At 48.0% G+C, this 19,675-nt stretch overlaps 1 protein-coding gene across 1 annotated transcript in view; it reads right to left on the bottom strand.

Annotated features, from left to right (window-relative positions):
• The window catches only part of LOC140428403 (protein FAM110B-like), a 42,741-nt gene extending 41,634 nt beyond the window's left edge, over window positions 1–1,107 (bottom strand). Inside the window, exon 1 of the mRNA XM_072514818.1 lies at window positions 1,066–1,107. The gene's annotated coding sequence lies outside the window, so the exon portion shown is untranslated. The remainder of the gene's footprint in view (window positions 1–1,065) is intronic.
• Window positions 1,108–19,675: the final 18,568 nt, after the last annotated feature.

Raw genomic sequence — 19,675 nt, 5'->3', positions numbered from 1 at the left:
GCATGCTCATTGGGTTGGAGGTCAAGATTTAGGTTATGCACTGGATGACCATTGACTGCTGTAGCCCTGGCAGATGGAGATTTACGGATGTCATTGTAATTATAAACCAGGGAGTTACCTTTTGTCTGTTGACAGCTGCACTTTAATACATGTTGATAATGGTCCTCTCAAACTCAGTCTGTACTCTGGCTCGTGTCTGGCTTATTTCCAGACTGCCAGCTGCCATGAAAGCTCCCCCCAGAAAGGTGCAATATGTTTAGCAATGCAGAATTTTAGAGCTGAGACAGACCAGACACTCTAGCCTTTGGGTCACAGCACACGTGCCAGACCTTTTGTTTGTACATGGGTTGATTTGCAAAGGTTCATGCCCATTGAGACTATTCATGTGTCTGCCTTTTCACTGGAGAACTCAGTTTTATAATGAAAAAGCGCATTACTCATAATGCTGAACTGATGTAGATTAGTCCCACCGTTTTCTACAATAACTGATTAATTACTATATAGTTAGAATTTTAAACATTTGATTGTGGGGCTTATGTTTATTTCAGTAATAATTTGGGAAAGTTTTTTTTAGCAATTCAGATAAATATATTATGTCTGACCGGTCCTTAGTTAGTCCAGGTAGATAAATTATAAAATATTAATAAACTCACCAAAATAAACTTCTGTATGTACAGCCACTCAGGGAATTTAATGATTAATTCTACATGTGAATCTTTATAAAACAATATTAAGAGTTGCAGAATTTGGGACTTTCCTGTTCTCTCTTGCACAATTAGTTACTGCAGTAGTCTGATGTTTGACTGTGTCAGCTTTCATTGTTGATCTTGATTCTGTTCTTGCCCAGTATGCACAAAGCTATTGTACCATCATGCAGGGAATGTCTGTCCTGTTTGGGTAAGTATCAACCCAGGTAATATATTTACCCATTAGATCATCAAAGCATTTTTTATATCAACTTGAATCCTTCTTTTTCATGAAGTTCCAAATACAATTAGCTCTACATTTTAATGTTTTTCTGCTGGTGAACAGATAATGTTGCTGAAAAGCAACCATGAATTTCACCTTCAAAGTTTATGTTCTTCCAAGCCGAGATCTGAGGTGGAAATGCGACAAACTTTGTAGTGTCTTTCGGATGATGTTATTGAAGACAGAAGGTGGATTGCCTGAAAATGAAGATGGATCTCCGTGAGTATTCTGAAACTGAAAGGAGGTAGCCACTGTTTTCGTCCATACAGATTTAGAGTGGCGTTGCTCAATAAATTGATTACTGTCATCATTTAAGCATTTGTCTTGCAATTTCGTCTTTGCAATTTGGTGTTTTTAAAACTTGGGAGATGCCATGGTACATCACAATAATATTTTCCAGTACTAAACATTCCTATTTTCTCATGTCGTGGACAGTTTGGTGCTTTCCTTTCAAATCTTCTGCAGGCATTAGTGGCACAGTGTACAGGACCAATGGTTTAATTCTGGCTAATTTAAGATTTAAACGGTACTATTGAACAACCTATGACTGGTGAATAGTTTAATTTCCAACAGCAGCATCATAAAATCCAGGGAACCTAAAAGAATGCTCAGTTGTTGCAGCAGTAACTGGGTGCAATTAATGTTTACACTGGCTTAGCATCCATGCCTGATAAATAAGCTCCTCAGCATTTGAACTCTTTCAGTATCTATTTTCAGAAACATCATCATCATAATAATAATCTTTATTATCGTCACAAGCAGACTTACATTAATACTGCAATGAAGTGAAAATCCCCTAATCGCCACACTTTTGGAATCTGTTCGGCCACACAGAGGGCGAATTCAGAATGTCCAATTCACCTAACAGCACGTCTTTCGGGACTTGTGGGAGGAAACCGGAGCACCCGGAGGAAACCGACACAGACACGGGGAGAACCTGCAGACTCCACACAGTCAATGACCCAAGCAGGAATCGAACCTGGGACAGTGGCGCTGTGAAACAATGGTGCTAACCACTGTGCTACCGTGACGCCCTTTTTTCAGGGACCGTCTGTAACTAAGAATTTATATTTTAAAAGTATATTCACCTGAATGTAAAGCTGGGAGGATCAGGACATTGTCTGTTATCACCCCCTCACCCGCCACCTCACCGATCGTCATGTTCCATCCAATGGTTGCCATCCGCCTCACTCCCCATCACTACTTGAACCTTCCACTCCCACCTTCATTGCTGCCATTTCCCAATCAACTCAGCCTCCAAACTCCCCCACTCGGTTTACAATTGTTGGAGGACTGAGGTGATGCTAACCATGATTTGATCTCTGATCACTCTCCCATGGGCCCTTCACGCCTCACTGACATGATGGAAATAAGAGCCAAGGCATGGGGGTGGAACCTAGGTGGATATTTCATTAAGTAATATATTCATTGGGGCAATTGATTTTTTATGAATAGTGCATTCAGAATGTGAAAATAGAAGACTGTGGATATCAATATTATCAATATTCCCTGTGCTAATGCTTCACATGTGGTTTGGATCAGTGTCCATGGATACAATCAATTCCTGCTGTGCTACACAAAGCCATTTAATACCTATAGCTTATGTCAGTAGTTTGTAAGAACAAAAAGCACAAAGACTAAATCAGCAATAGTGTGATAGACTGCAAATTAATAAGATAACGTCACCTAATAAACTCAACATTTTTATTTCTACTGAAGATGCCGCTTGCAATACCAGTGAAACTAATTTGCTTCACTGTCCTTTTTTCATTTAACTTCTCATGCCACCTTTTACCCTTCTTAATTCTGTAATTGGCAATGTGTAATCACGTTTGACGCATTTTGAACAATAATATTTGCTAGGGAACGTTTAAATGTTCTTGTAATATTACATTTAAACAGGATTTAAAGAATTTCAGCATCAAATTATTCCTTTGAGATTAGCATGGGAATAAAACATGGTGAAGGTATAGGTAAAACACAAAGGAAGGATATTGAGAGAAGAATAACTATCTGTGCTGTTCAGAACATATTGAGATGCAGATATACTAAGAAATATTTAAACCAATTCAACGTTCGCAAGTTCAATGCTTTTCTTTTCCTACCTTTCCTCTTCACCATAACTAAATGAGTATTTTTGATCATAATTTCACTTCGTAAATCATTCTTAAGCTACTTCAGAGGGGTAATGCAGAATTATTAATAGCAAATTTTGATTGGTCAGGTTCTAACATTTAAATTTAAAACTCTTACTGGACAAAGGAAAATGTGAAATCAATGTAATAAAAAAGAAGTAGATTCAGGAAACAGTCAATATATTTGCACACAAACCTTAAAAATATTGATGTTCATCTTTGATATGATCTGTTATTGGAATGGTATGGAATATCACCATATATGTTTGCTAAGCTGAAATGTACACCAGCATTTTATTCAGCAAAGGGTTAAATGTATCTTTTGTTTTAGAACAACAGTAACAGCTGTGTTGATAATGAGGAAGGGCAGTTCCACCGCTTCCAGATATCCCTCCAGCTTTGCAGTTGGCATGCGCCTTAATGATTAATGCAAATATAATGGAACAAAAGGCACTTTTTGCTTGCATGCTCATTATCACCTTTTGTGATGCTGTCCCATATTTTAGGTCCTCTGAAACATGGTATTAGACTTGCAAATCTATTCTGCCTTTGCCAGTTTTTCTGTTTTTAAAAATAATATACATATACTGTCAAGATAATTCTACCAAGACACCTATCTTTAGATTTTCTTCTTGGATAATGAGATAACCAAAAACAATTTTTCTAATTTATATCCATGTGGATAGTAACTCCAGCGCTTTGAAGAATGGCGAGGAGGGAAATGCAATATATTTTGGCAAAAAACTACAAGGCTGCCATATTAGATCCGATTTGTTGCACTGATATTGGATTGTGGAATTGTGTAGGTTAACAATGTGGAAAGAATCCAATAAGTAATAATCTGAGTGAACTAATAGCAGTTGAAATATTTTTTCCGTGGCTGGTATGCAACTAATGGTTTGACTGGAAGGAATGACTGTTTCTCTTCACAAAGGGATGTTAAATCTGTCTCAGCTTGCAGACAGTATGTTAAATGGGAGTGGAATTGTCTTCTCTGTTTTTTAAACACTTGTAAAACTTCGCAAGTTTAGGCAGTTTCATCAAACTGTGCTAAAAACAACACTAAATCCAAAAGTACCAACAAAAGAACTGCCACATACAGCTAAAGACCCATTTAACTGGTGTAAGCAACATTTTCTGCATCAAGATAGCTGTCGACTCTACAATGTTTGGCTGAAATGCACGAGTAACAAAGTCAGCACAATGTAGATCAAGATTTTCAGATCATGGTTTGGGACAAAGGAATAGGTAAAATGCTATCAAGGATGGAAGGACAGCCCATTAATAAACAAATGACCAAGATGAAATTGGCAGCTCTTAAAGTGATTATATACTTGGAAAAACAGAAAGAACATCCACAAGACTGTCTGATTTGTAAAGACCCAAGGTGAGGATCGGAAATGGCTACGGGAAACAAAATAGGCTACCAAAATAGGCTACCCCGAACAGGTGCCGGAATGTGGCGACTAGGGGCTTTTCACAGTAACTTCATTTCAAGCCTACTTGTGACAATAAGCGATTTTCATTTCATATATGTACGATGCCACTGATAGCTTGAATTGGTCAAGTATCTTTTGCAGTTGAAATATAAAGAAAGCAATGGAGATGGCTGAGAATGATTAGGACATACCAAAAATGACCATATAAAGGGTGTAACTGATAAAGACTGCCTATAATTAGTCACTGACAATCAAAAAGAACTCTGCTTTCAAACATCATGCAAGCTATGGCAAGTTTTTAAAGGTAGAGCCCACCAAGTAATGGTCATTTTGGAGAATGTAAATAGATAAATTTATTACTGCTGCAATCCAAAAGGGACAGGTCCTTGAAGGGTGTTTTGATGTATTATTGGTGAAGGTTTAAATTAACTGGTCAGGGGAATGGGAACAGTCTTAACAGTAGAAAGGGAAAATTAGGTAAACAAAGGGTTGGGAGAGACAGATAGTACAGTAGAGATAGTAATAAACAGTAAGATATGAAAAGGTTAAAGTAAGAGGAAATGCAATAATGTTTGAACTAAGTTTATAGTTTGTGGATGTGAACACCTCAGGCATGGTAAATAAGGTTGGTGTGCTGCAGGTAGTCACTTGGAAATATGATGTTATAGTGACAGTGGAGACCTGACTCAATAAAAGGAAGAATTGACTATTAAAGATTTCTGGATACAAGGGGTTCAGGAAAGATAGGGAAGGAAAGAAAGCAGGAAGTGTGTCAGTATTGATTAAGGAGAATATTACAATGCTGGAGAGAGAGGATGCCCTGGGGTTGAGGGGATGTGAAGGACAGAATCTGTTTCTTAAGTGCGAAGAAACAATAGAGGTACCATTACACTAGGGGGTGTATTCTGTACACCACTAATTAGTGGGAAAGATATATAGGAACAAATTTGCAAGGTGCAAAAACTATAGAGTAGCTACAATCGGGGATTTGAAATATTGTAATGTTTTGGTTCGCTTTGGAAATAGACAAAGAGCAATCTAGAATAAAAATAATTAATTGGGAGAGGGTCGTGTCCCCCCCCCCCCCCCCCCCCCCCCCCCCCCACCGACCCAGCAAACGTGCGGCTCACAATGGCCTCTCTTTGAGCCTGGAGGGGAAGATAGCCCATAATAAGAAATGGGATAGGGTGAAGAGTGAAGATGACCGGGGGGGCATGGGTGGGGGGGATGAGAGGCTCCCCCGAGAGTGTTTGAAGACCAATAACAGGGTGAACAATGCCACGTGGGAGGCAGTGGCAGTAGCTGTCCCTGCGGTTAGCATGACAAGGAGGAATGCCTTCCACTGTCGGAAGAGGATCAACAACCTCCAACGAGCTGCAAGGCTCAGTTACCTGGTATGGCAACTGCTCGGCCCAGGACCGCAAGAAACTTCAGAGAGTCGTGAACACCGCCCAGTCCATCGCACGAACCTGCCTCCCATCCATTAACTCCATCTACACCTCCCGCTGCCTGGGGAAAGCGGGCAGTATAATCAAAGATCCCTCCCACCCGGCTTACTCACTCTTCCAACTTCTTCCATCGGGCAGGAGATACAGAAGTCTGAGAACACGCACGAACAGACTCAAAAACAGCTTCTTCCCCACTGTCACCCACTCCGAAATGACCCTCTTATGGACTGATTTCATTAACACTACACCCTGTATGCTTCATCCGATACCAGTGCTTATGTAGTTACATTGTATATGTTGTGTTGCCCTATTATGTATTTTCATTTATTCCCTTTTCTTCTCATGTACTTAATGATCTGTTGAGCTGCTCGCAGAAAAATACTTTTCACTGTACCTCGGTACACGTGACAATAAGCAAATCCAATCCAATCCAATCCAATCCAATCTCCTGTCATCACTTCTGCCTGCCACCCCTCAAATTCCCAAACCACTCTTCCCCCACCCCCTCCCTGCAAATCGACTGGCTGAACGCTCCCCACATCCAATCTTCAAGCTAGTTCCTCAGAACCCCTTGGCATCTACTAGCACAACTCCTTTATGTCCAGGTGCTGTACCCACTCATACCACCTACTATAGACCCCCTGATCCACCAAGCGTGCGGCTCACAAAGTCCTCTCTTTGTCCCCAAAGAAGGAGATAGCTCATAATAAACCAGAAAGAGCCAAGGCAGGGGGAGAAATCCCAGAGAGCCGAGTCCTCACCCCCTATGAGTAACAGGCACTGGAAATTGATGGGCTTCCCGAGGAGAGAGCAGTCACCGACAGTGAGGTTTGCTTGCAACAGAGAGGTGAGGATCCACTGCCCCTTTACCCAGATTACCTTTTTCAAGTGAGTTATTCATGCCAGACGGGTCAATTAGGGGGCACAGGTTTAAGATGCGAGGGGCAAGGTTTAGAGGAGACGTATGAGGCAAGTTTTTTTACACAGAGGGTAGTGGGTGCCTGGAACTCGCTGCCGGAGGAGCTGGTGGAAGCAGGGATGATAGTGACGTTTAAGGGGCATCTTGACAAATACATGAATAGGATGGAAATAGAGGGATATGGACCCCGGAAGTGTTGATTTTAGTTTTAACGGGCAGCATGGTCGGCGCAGGCTTGGAGGGCCGAAGGGCCCGTTCCTGTGCTGTACTTTTCTTTGTTCTTTGTTTTGTTGAGGCTGGGCCATCGGGTGTCGTACCCCCCCCCACCCAAGAACATCTTTGAGAGGAGACCACCGGCAAAGCATAACAGTTATCACCCGCATCTTCCACCAGCGCCGAGGCACACACCTTGGTGGGCGACACTAGTGGCAGGCCACTAGGGGCACAATATGGTGGAGACAGGAACTTCAAGGGAGACAGCAGTCAGAGGCATCTGACTGCCACAAGGCATCTTTGTGGGGACAGCGAGAGGGCATTGTGAACTGCAGGACTCAGCGAGGTCCCAGCCAGATGCCGAGCCTCAGGACAAGGTTCTCCCAGAGCTGATGCAGATGCTAGGACACAGCTGTGAGATTTTGGAGGGGATGTCAGCGACATTCCAGCGACTGCAAAGTTGATTGGAGGAGTCACAAAGTCTTTAGGCGCATGTGATGGTACCGACAATACGTGGCACTGAGGCCAACTCTGCTATGGTAGCGGCTGCAATGTCAACCTGGAGCACAACACCCGTGGCTTGAGTGAGGTGTCCAAGGCATGACTCAGTCTGTAATGACCATGGCTGAAGGCCTTGACATCATGTCCCAGTCACTGAGGGACGTATCCCAGGCACAGATGCACATTGCCGAGGCACTGTAGAGCATGGCCCAGTCACTGAGGACCATCGCTGAGGACGTCAACACAATGGTGCCGAAAATGGGGGGCCTCCAGGACTGGCAACCCCAGACATCACAGATGCCTCTGGAGCTCATTTCAGTTGCCCCACGGTCCCATGGAGACCCCAGGGCCCTGTGGGCACCGCCGAGGGAGGAATCTTCGGGTCCTCCTGCCGAGGAGACCATGGCAGTCTCCAGATCTTCTGAAACCCGTCCTCCTGACACCAGCGTATCTCAAGGGCAGCGGGCAGAACAGGGTGGCAGCAGGATGGCAATGGCTCTGGTAAGTTGGCTGTGGGGCCCAGGCTCCAGGCCCTCCAGAGGCGGTTCAACAAGGGTTTCAAAGGCCACAGGGCATGGAAAGCAGCAGGCTGCCCCCTCCTCTGATGTGCATCCTGGGGACACATCTAGATGTAGCACGAGACCGTGAAAGATCAAGAAGTGTGAGGAGCACTGAATGGGCACTGATGGGGTCACTGTCTATAGCACGGTGGAAGGAAATCTGTCAGAATAAAATGTTCACTATTAAAACATGTCACACCTCATACATGTGAAGTCTCTGTCACGTTAATCTTCACAGCTGGCCTATCCGCATCCCTACTAGGGTGGAGGTGTTGACCTTGGGTGGGGTGCTCTTTCCAAGAGCCGATGCAGACTCGATGGGCGGAATGGCCTCCTTCTGCACTGTAAATTCTATGATAATCTATGAATATCCCTTGTTTCCCTCCGCTCCCTCCGTCCTCTGAGCACAGTGGTCCAAGATCAAAAGCCCCATGCAGAACCTGTTCAGAGGATGGGTGTGAGAATGACAGCAGAAAGACAGGAGTCAGACTTTAGCAGAAACTGAAGAGAACCAGAGTTTTCCTCACAGCGAATAATTATCATGCTCCTGTCTTGTATAGAGATCCGCTGACAGTGCCAATACAGGCCCATCACCCTGGAGTGATATTACACAGACCTTTGGAATGGGGAACAGGGTGATTCGGGACAATGTGATGTTAAAGAGGGTGAATGGGAGGAGATGGGGGAGGGAAATGAGGGGGGGCGGTGGGAGGGAGATTGAGGGGGTGGAGGAGGGAGGAAGATGGGGGGGGGCAGAAGGAAATGGGGTTGGGGGGTTGTTGAGCTGACAGACACAGCCTCGTCCTAGGAGAATCTGGAGATGATGAAGGCCTCCCTGCTCCTCCTTGCTTGTCAGACCCTTGTCACAGCCTGACCTCCATCCTCCAGCTCCACCCTGGGCTCATCTTCTATCTCCTCCTGATCTGCCTCCTCCTCCTCCTCAGATGAGGCCACATCTCCCTCTCCTCCTCCAGCATGTCATCCCGCTGCGGTGCCAAATTGTGGAGGGCACAGCAGATCACAACGAAGTGGGAGACCCACCGGGGGGGTGTATTGCACGGCACCGCCAATGCAGTTATGGCATCGGAACCACATTTTCAGCAGCCGATGCACCGCTCAATGACAGCATGGGTTGCAATGTGGGCCTCATTGTTATCGGGTCTCCGCCTCAGTCTCAGGCCTCCGTGCCAGCGTTATCAGCCATGTCCTCAGCACATATCCCTTGTCACCCATGAGCCAACCTGTCATCCTGGGGTGGCATTGAAAAACAACATGGATCTCAGAATGCCCCAGGATGTAGCAGCCATGCATGATCCAAGGGTAGCGGGCACACACATGCATTATTTGAAGGTGGTGGTTGCGTACAATCTGAACATTCAGGGAGTGGAACCACTTCCTATTAATAGAGGGAACCCCCTAATGCCCCGGTGCTTGCAGGGTTGCATGTGTGCCATCTGATGAGTGTTGGGTAGGCTGGGTCGATGTGGACTGCACTTGATGCAGTGTAGCGAGAGACAGACCTCCAACACTTGATAAGATGCAACACGATTTTATTTAACATCTAAACTATTATACATGTTCAACTGTGGGTTGACACTATGCTGACTTGACTGGAGACCTGATACTAGCCTAACCAGACTTACTAGCTGTAGCGCACAATGACTTACGAGAGACGAATAGAGATGAAGTCGATGGGGCTTTATTAAGCGTGACCTGTTCCCCGCAGTTCAGCAACAGACTGGAGCTGCGGGGAGAACTCCTGGTTCTTATACTCCGCCTTCAGGGCGGAGCTAGAGATCAACAGCCAACCAGGACCCGGGATCTGTCAGCCAATGGCATCACGGCTTCACAGTCCCACATGACCCCTAATGCATACTACCACATTCACCCCTTGTTAAAAATGAACCCGGCGGGGTGGTGCTTCGCATGGTGGTAGGGGTTTACAAGGCTGGTCCTGGTAGGAAAAAACTTTTTGCATGTCATTACAGTGCCCTACACTTTGCCCTACACTGGGCTATGTACAGGGTTTGTGAACTATTTACAATATTCGTAAGAAGAAAAAAGAACATTCTCGTTAAAGTCCACAACATTCTTGTGTTACACCGATGCCACGAGTCGAGCGGGCGGTCTGGTCTTCCTGGTCGATCGCCTCAGCCCCGGTGGTGGTGCAGGTGCTTGTTCCAGCGTTGTCGTCTCCGGGAGCTTTACGGTGTCTGCTTCTGCTTCACTCCTGGTCGGACATGGGAGGAGGGCCGATCCTCCCGGGAAGGGGGCGGTCGCGGGGTGCGCCGGTGGCAGGGAGGGGGTGATTGGTGTCGGAGCGGTGTGCGTGTTGCCGGCGGGCGCCAGGTCTCGCAGGGAGACCGTGTCCTGTCGGCCGTCGGGGTACGCCACGTAGGCGTACTGCGGGTTCGCGTGGAGGAGGTGAACCCTCTCGACCAACGGGTCCGACTTGTGCGCCCGCACATGTTTCCGGAGCAAGATGGGTCCTGGGGCCGCCAGCCAGGTCGGCAGCGACGTTCCAGAGGAGGACTTCCTGGGGAAGACAAGGAGGCGCTCATGAGGCGTTTGATTAGTGGTGGTACACAGCAGCGACCGGATGGAGTGGAGAGCGTCCGGGAGGACCTCCTGCCACCGTGAAACTGGGAGATCCCTGGACCGTAGGGCCAGTAGGACGGTCTTCCAGACCGTGCCGTTCTCCCTCTCTACTTGCCCGTTCCCCCGGGGGTTGTATCTGGTCGTCCTGCTCGAGGCTATACCCTTGCTGAGCAGGAACTGGCGCAGCTCGTCACTCATGAAGGAGGACCCCCTGTCGCTATGGATATATGCGGGGCAACCGAACCGTGTGAATATGGTGCTAAGGGCTTTAATAACTGTGGCCGCTGTCATGTCGGGGCAGGGGATGGCGAAAGGGAAACGAGAGTACTCGTCCACCACGTTCAGGAAGTATATGTTGCGGTCGGTGGAGGGGAGGGGCCCTTTGAAATCCAGACTGAGGCGTTCAAAGGGACGGGAAGCCTTGATCAGGTGCGCTCCATCCGGCCTGAAAAAGTGCGGTTTGCACTCTGCGCAGATGTGGCAGTTCCTGGTGACTGTACGGACCTCCTCCACGGAGTAGGGGAGGTTGCGGGACTTTATAAAATGGTAGAACCGAGTGACCCCCGGGTGGCAGAGGTCCTCGTGGAGGGTTTGGAGACGGTTTATTTGTGCGTTGGCACATGTGCCGCAGGATAGGGCATCGGACGGCTCGTTCAGCTTTCCGGGACGGTACAAGATCTCGTAGTTGAAGGTGGAGAGCTCGATCCTCCACCTTAAGATCTTGTCATTTTTAATTTTGCCCCGCTGTGCATTATCGAACATGAAAGCTACCGACCGTTGGTCAGTGAGGAGAGTGAATCTCCTGCCGGCCAGGTAATGCCTCCAATGTCGCACAGCTTCCACTATGGCTTGGGCTTCCTTTTCCACTGAGGAGTGGCGGATTTCTGAGGCGTGGAAGGTTCGGGAGAAAAAGGCCACGGGTCTGCCCGCTTGGTTAAGGGTGGCCGCTAGAGCTACATCAGAGGCGTCGCTCTCGACCTGGAAGGGGAGGGACTCGTCAATGGCGCGCATCGTGGCCTTTGCGATATCCGCTTTGATGCGGCTGAAGGCCTGGCGAGCCTCTGTCGACAGGGGGAAGGTAGTGGTCTGTATTAGGGGGCGGGCCTTGTCTGCGTACTGGGGGACCCACTGGGCGTAATATGAAAAGAACCCCAGGCAGCGTTTCAGGGCTTTGGAGCAGTGGGGGAGGGGAAATTCCATGAGGGGGCGCATGCGTTCGGGGTCGGGGCCTATTATTCCATTGCGCACTACATATCCCAAGATGGCTAGCCGGTTTGTGCTAAACACGCACTTGTCCTCGTTGTATGTGAGGTTCAAGGCTTTAGCGGTCTGGAGGAATTTTTGGAGGTTGGCGTCGTGGTCCTGCTGATCGTGGCCGCAGATGGTTACGTTGTCGAGATACGGGAACGTGGCCTGCAACCCGTGTTGATCAACCATTCGATCCATCTCCCGTTGGAAGACCGAGACCCCGTTTGTGACGCCAAATGGGACCCTTAGGAAGTGGTATAGTCGCCCGTCTGCCTCGAAGGCTGTGTACTTGCGGTCACTTGGGCGGATGGGGAGCTGGTGGTAGGCGGACTTGAGGTCCACGGTGGAGAAGACCTTATATTGGGCAATCCGATTGACCATGTCGGATATGCAGGGGAGAGGGTACGTATCTAGCTGTGTGTACCTGTTGATGGTCTGGCTATAGTCTATGACCATCCTTTGCTTCTCCCCTGTCTTTACTACTACCACCTGTGCTCTCCAGGGACTATTGCTGGCCTGGATTATGCCTTCCTTCAGCAACCGCTGGATTTCGGACCGAATAAATGTCCGGTCCTGGGCGCTGTACCGTCTGCTCCTAGTGGCGACGGGTTTGCAATCCGGGGCGAGGTTTGCAAACAAGGATGGGGGTTCAACTTTGAGGGTTGCGAGGCCGCAGATAGTGAGTGGGGGTATTGGGCCGCCGAATTGGAATGTTAGGCTCTGCAGGTTGCACTGGAAGTCTAATCCCAGTAATGTGGGCGCGCAGAGTTGGGGAAGGGCATAGAGCCTGTAGTTTTTAAACACCCTCCCTTGCACCGTTAGGGTCACTATGCAGAACCCTTTGATCTCTACGGAGTGGGATCCTGCAGCTAGGGAAATCTTTTGCGTACTGGGACGGATGGTCAAAAAACAGCGTCTTACCGTGTCGGGGTGGATGAAGCTTTGTGCTCCCGGAGTCGATCAGGCATGGTGTCTCGTGTCCGTTGATCAGCACCGTTGTTGTCGTCGTCTGGAGCGTCCGGGGCTGTGCTTGGTCCAGCGTCAGCGAGGCCAGACGTGGTCGCAGTGTCTCAGCGTCTTCTTCGAACCCCGTGGAGCCGTCGATGCTGGGGTCCATTGTTGTCGTCCAAGATGGCGGCGGGGGTGAACAAAATGGCCGCCCCCATGCATCGCACATGGCTGGGGGGTCCCAAGATGGCGGCGGGGGTGGACAAAATGGCCGCCCCCATGCATCGCACATGGCTGGGGGGTCACAAGATGGCGGCGCCCATCCTCCCCTCATGGTGGCCGGGACCCACAATGGCGGCGCCTGCGGGTCGCACATGGGGCGCTGGGGGGGTTGGGGAGCGTTTGGGATGCGCTGGACTCTTTCTTCTCCGGGGTCAGCGGCGACCCCCCGGGACCGACACACAGCCGCAAAATGGCCCTTTTTGCCGCAGTTCTTGCAAATCGCTGCGCGGGCCGGGCAGCGCTGCCGGGGGTGTTTCGCCTGGCTGCAGAAATAGCAGCGGGCCCCCCCGGGATGACCTGGCGTCTGAACCGCGCAAGCCTGTGAGGGGGGGGTTTGTCGCTACGGGGGTCCATGGAGCCCAAGGGGCTGCCGCGCGGTCGGGGCCGTACGCGCGGGCGTTTTGCGCGGCCACATCTAGGGAAGCTGCAAGGGCCCGTGCCTCAGAGTCCTAGCGACTCTTTTTCTAACAGTCTTTGGCGGATTTGGGGAGAGTTCATACCTGCCACAAACGCATCGCGAATTAACATGTCCGTGTGTTCAGCCGTGTTTACCGGCGGGCAGCTGCAGGCCCGTCCCAAAATTAGCAGCGCGGCGTAGAATTCGTCTAGCGATTCTCCGGGACTTTGCCGTCTCGTTGCGAGTTGGTAGCGTGCGTAGACCTGGTTCACTGGGCGAACGTAGATGCTCTTTAGTGCTGCGAACGCCGTCTGGAAATCCTCTGCGTCTTCTATGAGGGTAAATTTCCGGGCTTACCCTCGAATGCAGGACCTGCAGTTTCTGGTCTTCTGTGATCCGGCCGGGGGCCGTTCGGAAGTAGCCTTCGAAACAAGTCTGCCAGTGTTTAAAAATTGCTGCTGAGTTCACTGCGTGGGGGCTGATCCTCAGGCATTCCGGGACGATCCTGAGCTCCATAGTCCTTTAAGCACACTTAATAAATTGTAGCGCACAATGACTTACGAGAGACGAATAGAGATGAAGTCGATGAGGCTTTATTAAGCGTGACCTGTTCTCCGCAGTTCAGCAACATACTGGAGTTGCGGGGAGAACTCCTGGTTCTTATACTCCGCCTTCAGGGCGGAGCTAGAGATCAACAGCCAACCAGGACCCGGGATCTGTCAGCCAATGGCATCACGGCTTCACAGTCCCACATGACCCCTAATGCATACTACCACACTAGCTACCACATGGTGTTTGCACTGGCCAGCTCACTAACTCTGACTGTTCCAGAGGCTGGGTCCCGAGAGAGCGGGAAAACTGGTGCCCTCTGGCTTTATAGTGGCCGTGTCCTGTCTGGTGATTGGCTACTCTGTTCTGTGTGCTTACTGGTCATCCTGTGTGTCAATCACTGCCTGTCTGCACTCCATTATATACATAGATGTATATTATGACACCATCGTCTGCCTCCTGGGCCTGGGGGTATCCCAGCAATGGTTGCAAATCCTGTAGCACCAGGAACTTGGTGGACTGGTCCAGGTCAAAGTTGATATTGTCTGATACCCGGGCATACATCACCTCCAGGATGCACCTATGGTGGATGATTGGGATATGCCACACAGGTCCACGCTCAAGTCTTGGAATAACCCAACAGCATAAAAGTTGAGGGCTGCCTGGCGTTCAATGCCACCGAAAGTGGGTGTTCTCCTCCCCAAGGTCCTTCAAGGGCATGGCACAGGTGCCGCACTGTCTCTCTGCTGAGACATAGTCTTTTGCAGCATAGGCTGTCTGTCAGGCTTTAAGGCCACACAGATGTAAAACCCCTCCTACCACCCCCACCCAGCCCAGGTCCTGACCCGGACCCCTCCAGACCTTTGAACACCCCCAACCCGCCTGAAGCCCCACTCATCCCGAGCACTGGAGCAGAAGCTCTGGTGCCCTTGAGTTGCATGCCAGTAAATGGAGAGGGCTAATCACCTCCTCACTTCCCCTCAGTAGCCATTGCACCAGGTCCCCGTTTTTGTAGAGGCGTACTGACTCCCGGGAAGCTGCTCCATTCAACTTCAATATTGCTAATGAGATTGAAATGAATGCAAATAACGTTTGATGAGCTTCTCGCCATTTTAGGGCAAAATCTTGATCTTGACAACAGGAGAGGGCCGGGTGAATAGCAAAATGGTTCTCACATGGCGGCAATCTCGTTTTTGGCCTTTTCTGCTATTCACCGAACGGGATTGATGCCATGTGAAGCTGGGTGGGAAAATCACCCAAAGAGAGAGAGCACGTGAAGTGACTGGCAGCTACCAACTAACAGTTGAACAAGTGTTGGATCCTGGGCATTAGAAATAGAGGCACAGAGTACAAAGCCAGGCGAACCTTTATAAAACATTGGTTCGGTCTTAACTGGAGTATTGTGTTCAAATGTGGGCATTACATTTGAGGAAGGATGTGAAGGCATTAGAACGGGTGCAGGACAGATTTATGAGAATAGTTCCAGGGATAAGGGTTCTGTGGTTAGATTGGAGAAGCTGGGGTGTTCTCCTTAGAAAGGCAAAGGTTTGAGGAGATTGAGAGAAGTGTTCAAAAACTTGAGGGGCCTGGACAGAGCAGGTAGGGTGACACGGTTCCCATTGGCAGCAAGACCAGGAACTAAGAGACACCAATTGCAGGTGAATGGCAAAAGAACCAAATTCAACAAGAGGAAAGACATTTTGATATGATGCATGGTTAAAATACGCTGCCTGATTGTGGTTAGGTACTGTCAATCAAGGCTTTCGAAATAACTTGGTCATGATCTGACGAGAAAACAAATTGCAGAGCTATGGAGAAAGGGTGGGGGAGTGAGACTAGCTGAGTTGCTCTTGCAGGGGCTGGCATGGACAGGACAGGCTGAATGGTCTCCTTTTGGGCTCTAGTCATTCTAAGATACTGATTAGACTGTTATTGGTATATTTATTCACCAGCTACTAAAATTCCACCTATTTTATTGGTTGCTCTGCACATTTAAAACTGGATGAAGTTGAATTGAATGTTTTCTTTAACAGAATGGGTAAACCAGTTTGATTACATGTCTGCACAAAACCAGGAAATTCTTTGCTTCAAGAGAACAACAACACCTGCATATCATCTTCACACATAGGTGTATCAATGATTTTCTTTATCATTGTTGATTCAGAAAAACAGGTATATTGAGGTAAATGGCACCAGGACCTTTATTAAAATAGACATTTTGGCACTGACAGAATGCTCCTAGCCAAGTTGTTCCAGTGCAGTGACAACAATGGCATCAAACCAGTAATGTGGAAAATTGGTCAAATATATCCTGTCCATAAAAAATTACTGTACCATGAGACTACTGTCGCTCATCAGTAAAGTGATAGAAGGTGTTGTCAACAATGCTATCAAATGGCGTGTTTACAGCAGTAACCTGTACATTAGTGTCAATTCGAGTTTCACTCAGGCCCAGATCACTCAGGTCCAAACATGAACAAAAAAATTGAACTAGAGGTGAGGTGGGAGTAACTGCCCTTGGCATCAAGGCAGCATTTAACTGATCATGACACTAAGTGGCCTTAGCAAAACTGAAACAAATGAGAATCGGGGGGAAAACTCTCCATACCTAGTACGAAAGAAGATAGTTGTGGCTGTTGGAGGTCAATTATCTCAGTCTCAGGACATCACTGCAGGAGTTCCTCGCGATAGTGCCCTTGAGACAACCAAATTCAGCTGTGTCATCAATGACCTCTCCATCATAGGGTCAGAAGTGGTGATGCTCACTGATGATTACACAATGTTCAGCAACATTTGCAGCTTATCAGATACTGAAACAGCCCATGCCTATATCTAACAAGACCTGGACATCATTTAGGCTTGTGCTAATAAGTGGCAAGTAACATTCACACTATACAAATGCCAAATAATGACCATCTCCAACAACAGAGAATCTAATCACCTTCCCTTGTCTTTCAATGACATTACAATCACTGGATACCTCACTACCAAAATCCTGGCAATAACCATTGACCAGAAAAAGAACTGAACCTGCCATATAATTAGAATCAGATAATCCTTACAGTGCAGAAGGAGGCCATTTGGCGCATCGAGTCTGTACAGACCCTTGGGAAGAGCACCCTACAAAGGCCCATGCCGCCCCCCCCCCCCCCCGCCCCCGCCCCCATCCCCGTAACCCCATCTAAACGTTTGAACACAAAGGGGCAATTTTGCATGACCAATCCACTTAATCTGCACATCTTTGGACTGTGGGAGGAAACCGGAGCACCCGGAGAAAACCCACGCAGACACACGGAATAAGTGCAAACTCCACACAGTCACCCAAGCCGGAATTGAACCAGGGTGCCTGGCGCTGTGAGGCAGCCGGGGATGGTTTGTTGGTGCCACTGTGCTGCTCCGAATACTGAATGGAATGTTGTGCCCTTCTCCCATGGTGAGCTTGGTGGTGTGGTGATATGCATCACTGTATATACACAAGGGGCTAATGTAAATACACTACAACTAAGTAAACACTAGAGGGAGCACCGGAGATGTCATGATATGCAAGCATGCAGTTAATGAACACTTAGAATAGGACACAACCAATGAGCAGTCAAGACACCCAGAGGTGGCATTACCACAAGGGGGCATTACACAACCCATATAAAAGGACAGGGTACACATGCTTTGCCTCTTTCCACAGACAGACATCTAGAGAGTACATCAGGGGTGATAAGAGGCATTACACCCAGCACGTGGCTTAGAGCAGACTGGTTTAGTTAGACTGAGTTACTACAGTTAGATTAGCAGGAGAGTCGAACTCATTTAAGAACTGTGTTAATAGTTCAATAAACATATTGAACTCATTACAAAGTCTGGACCTTCCTTTGACAAAGCATAACTCAATAGGTGGTGGGGCAAAGCACACATCAAGGAAGCAGCTTATGCTACACGAAGAAGCATAACACAACAGGTGTGGGGCATTTAATCAGGTAGGAGGAGACCCACCACCTTCCCTCCACCCCGGTTACATTTTTGGAAGGAAAGCCCATGGACAGCCTTCCCACTCCGCCATTAATTGAGAAACTTAAATACCTACTTTAGGGAGCCAGCAGATGAGTTACTCACTGCAGAATTCACAATTCACAATCTGCTCTTGTAACACAGTGGGTGGAGTCTTGTGGAGGTGACAGTGATCTCAGCCATCGGCTGGAGAGCCCCGCATCACCTCTTTTCAGGGAGGAACCGTGAGGCAGAAGAACATAGAACATAGAACCGTACAGCACAAAACAGGCCCTTCGACCCTCAATGTTGTGCCGAGCATTGTCCAAAACCAAGATCAAACTATCTCACTCCCTGTCATTCTGGTGTGCTCCATGTGCCTATCCAATAACCGCTTGAAGATTCCTAAAGTGTCCGACTCCACTATCACAGCATGCAGTCCATTCCACACCCTAACCACTCTCTGAGTAAAGAACCTACCTCGGACATCCCTCCGATATCTCCCACCCTGAATCTTATAGTTATGCCCCCTTGTAACAGCTACATCCACCCGAGGAAATAGTCTCTGAACGTCCACTCTATCTATCCCCCTCATTATCTTATAAACCTCTATTAAATCGCCTCTCATCCTCCTCCGCTCCAAAGAGAAAAGCCCAAGCTCCCTCAACCTTTCCTCATAAGACCTATCCTGCAAACCAGGCAGCATCTTGGTAAATCTTCTTTGCACCCTTTCCAATACTTCCACATCCTTCCTATAATGAGGTGACCAGAACTGCACACAATACTCCAAATGTGGTCTCACCGGGGTCATGTATAGTTGCAGCATAACCCCGCGGCTCTTAAACTCAAGCCCCCTGTTAATAAACGCTAACACACTATAGGCCTTCTTCACGGCTCTATCCACTTGAGTGCCAACCTTCAGAGATCTGTGGACATGAACCCCAAGATCTCTCTGTTCCTCCACATTCCTGAGAACCCTGCCGTTGACCCTGTAATCAGCATTCAAATTTTTTCTACCAAAATGAATCATCTCGCACTTATCAGGGTTAAACTCCATCTGCCATTTTTCAGCCCAGCTCTGCATCCTATCAATGTCTCTTTGCAGCCTACAACAGCCCTCCACCTCATCTACTACTCCACCAATCTTGGTGTCATCAGCAAATTTATTGACCCACCCTTCAGACCCCTCCTGCAAGTCATTGATAAAAATCACAAATAGCAGAGGACCCAGCGCTGATCCCTGTGGTACACCACTGGTAACTGGTCTCCAGGATGAAAATTTACCATCTACCACCACCCTCTGTCTTCTATGTGATAGCCAGTTACTTATCCAATTGGCCAAATTTCCCTCGATCCCACACCTCCTTACTTTCTTCATGAGCCGACCATGGGGAACCTTATCAAACGCCCTACTAAAATCCATGTATACAACATCAACTGCTCTACCTTCATCTACACACTTAGTTACCGCCTCAAAGAATTCAATCA

The sequence above is a fragment of the Scyliorhinus torazame genome, chromosome 8, assembly GCF_047496885.1.
Source record: "Scyliorhinus torazame isolate Kashiwa2021f chromosome 8, sScyTor2.1, whole genome shotgun sequence".
Classification (NCBI taxonomy): Eukaryota; Metazoa; Chordata; class Chondrichthyes; order Carcharhiniformes; family Scyliorhinidae; genus Scyliorhinus; species Scyliorhinus torazame.
The sequence above is the reverse complement of the archived record's forward strand: the minus strand, read 5'-3'. Positions and strand labels throughout refer to the sequence as shown.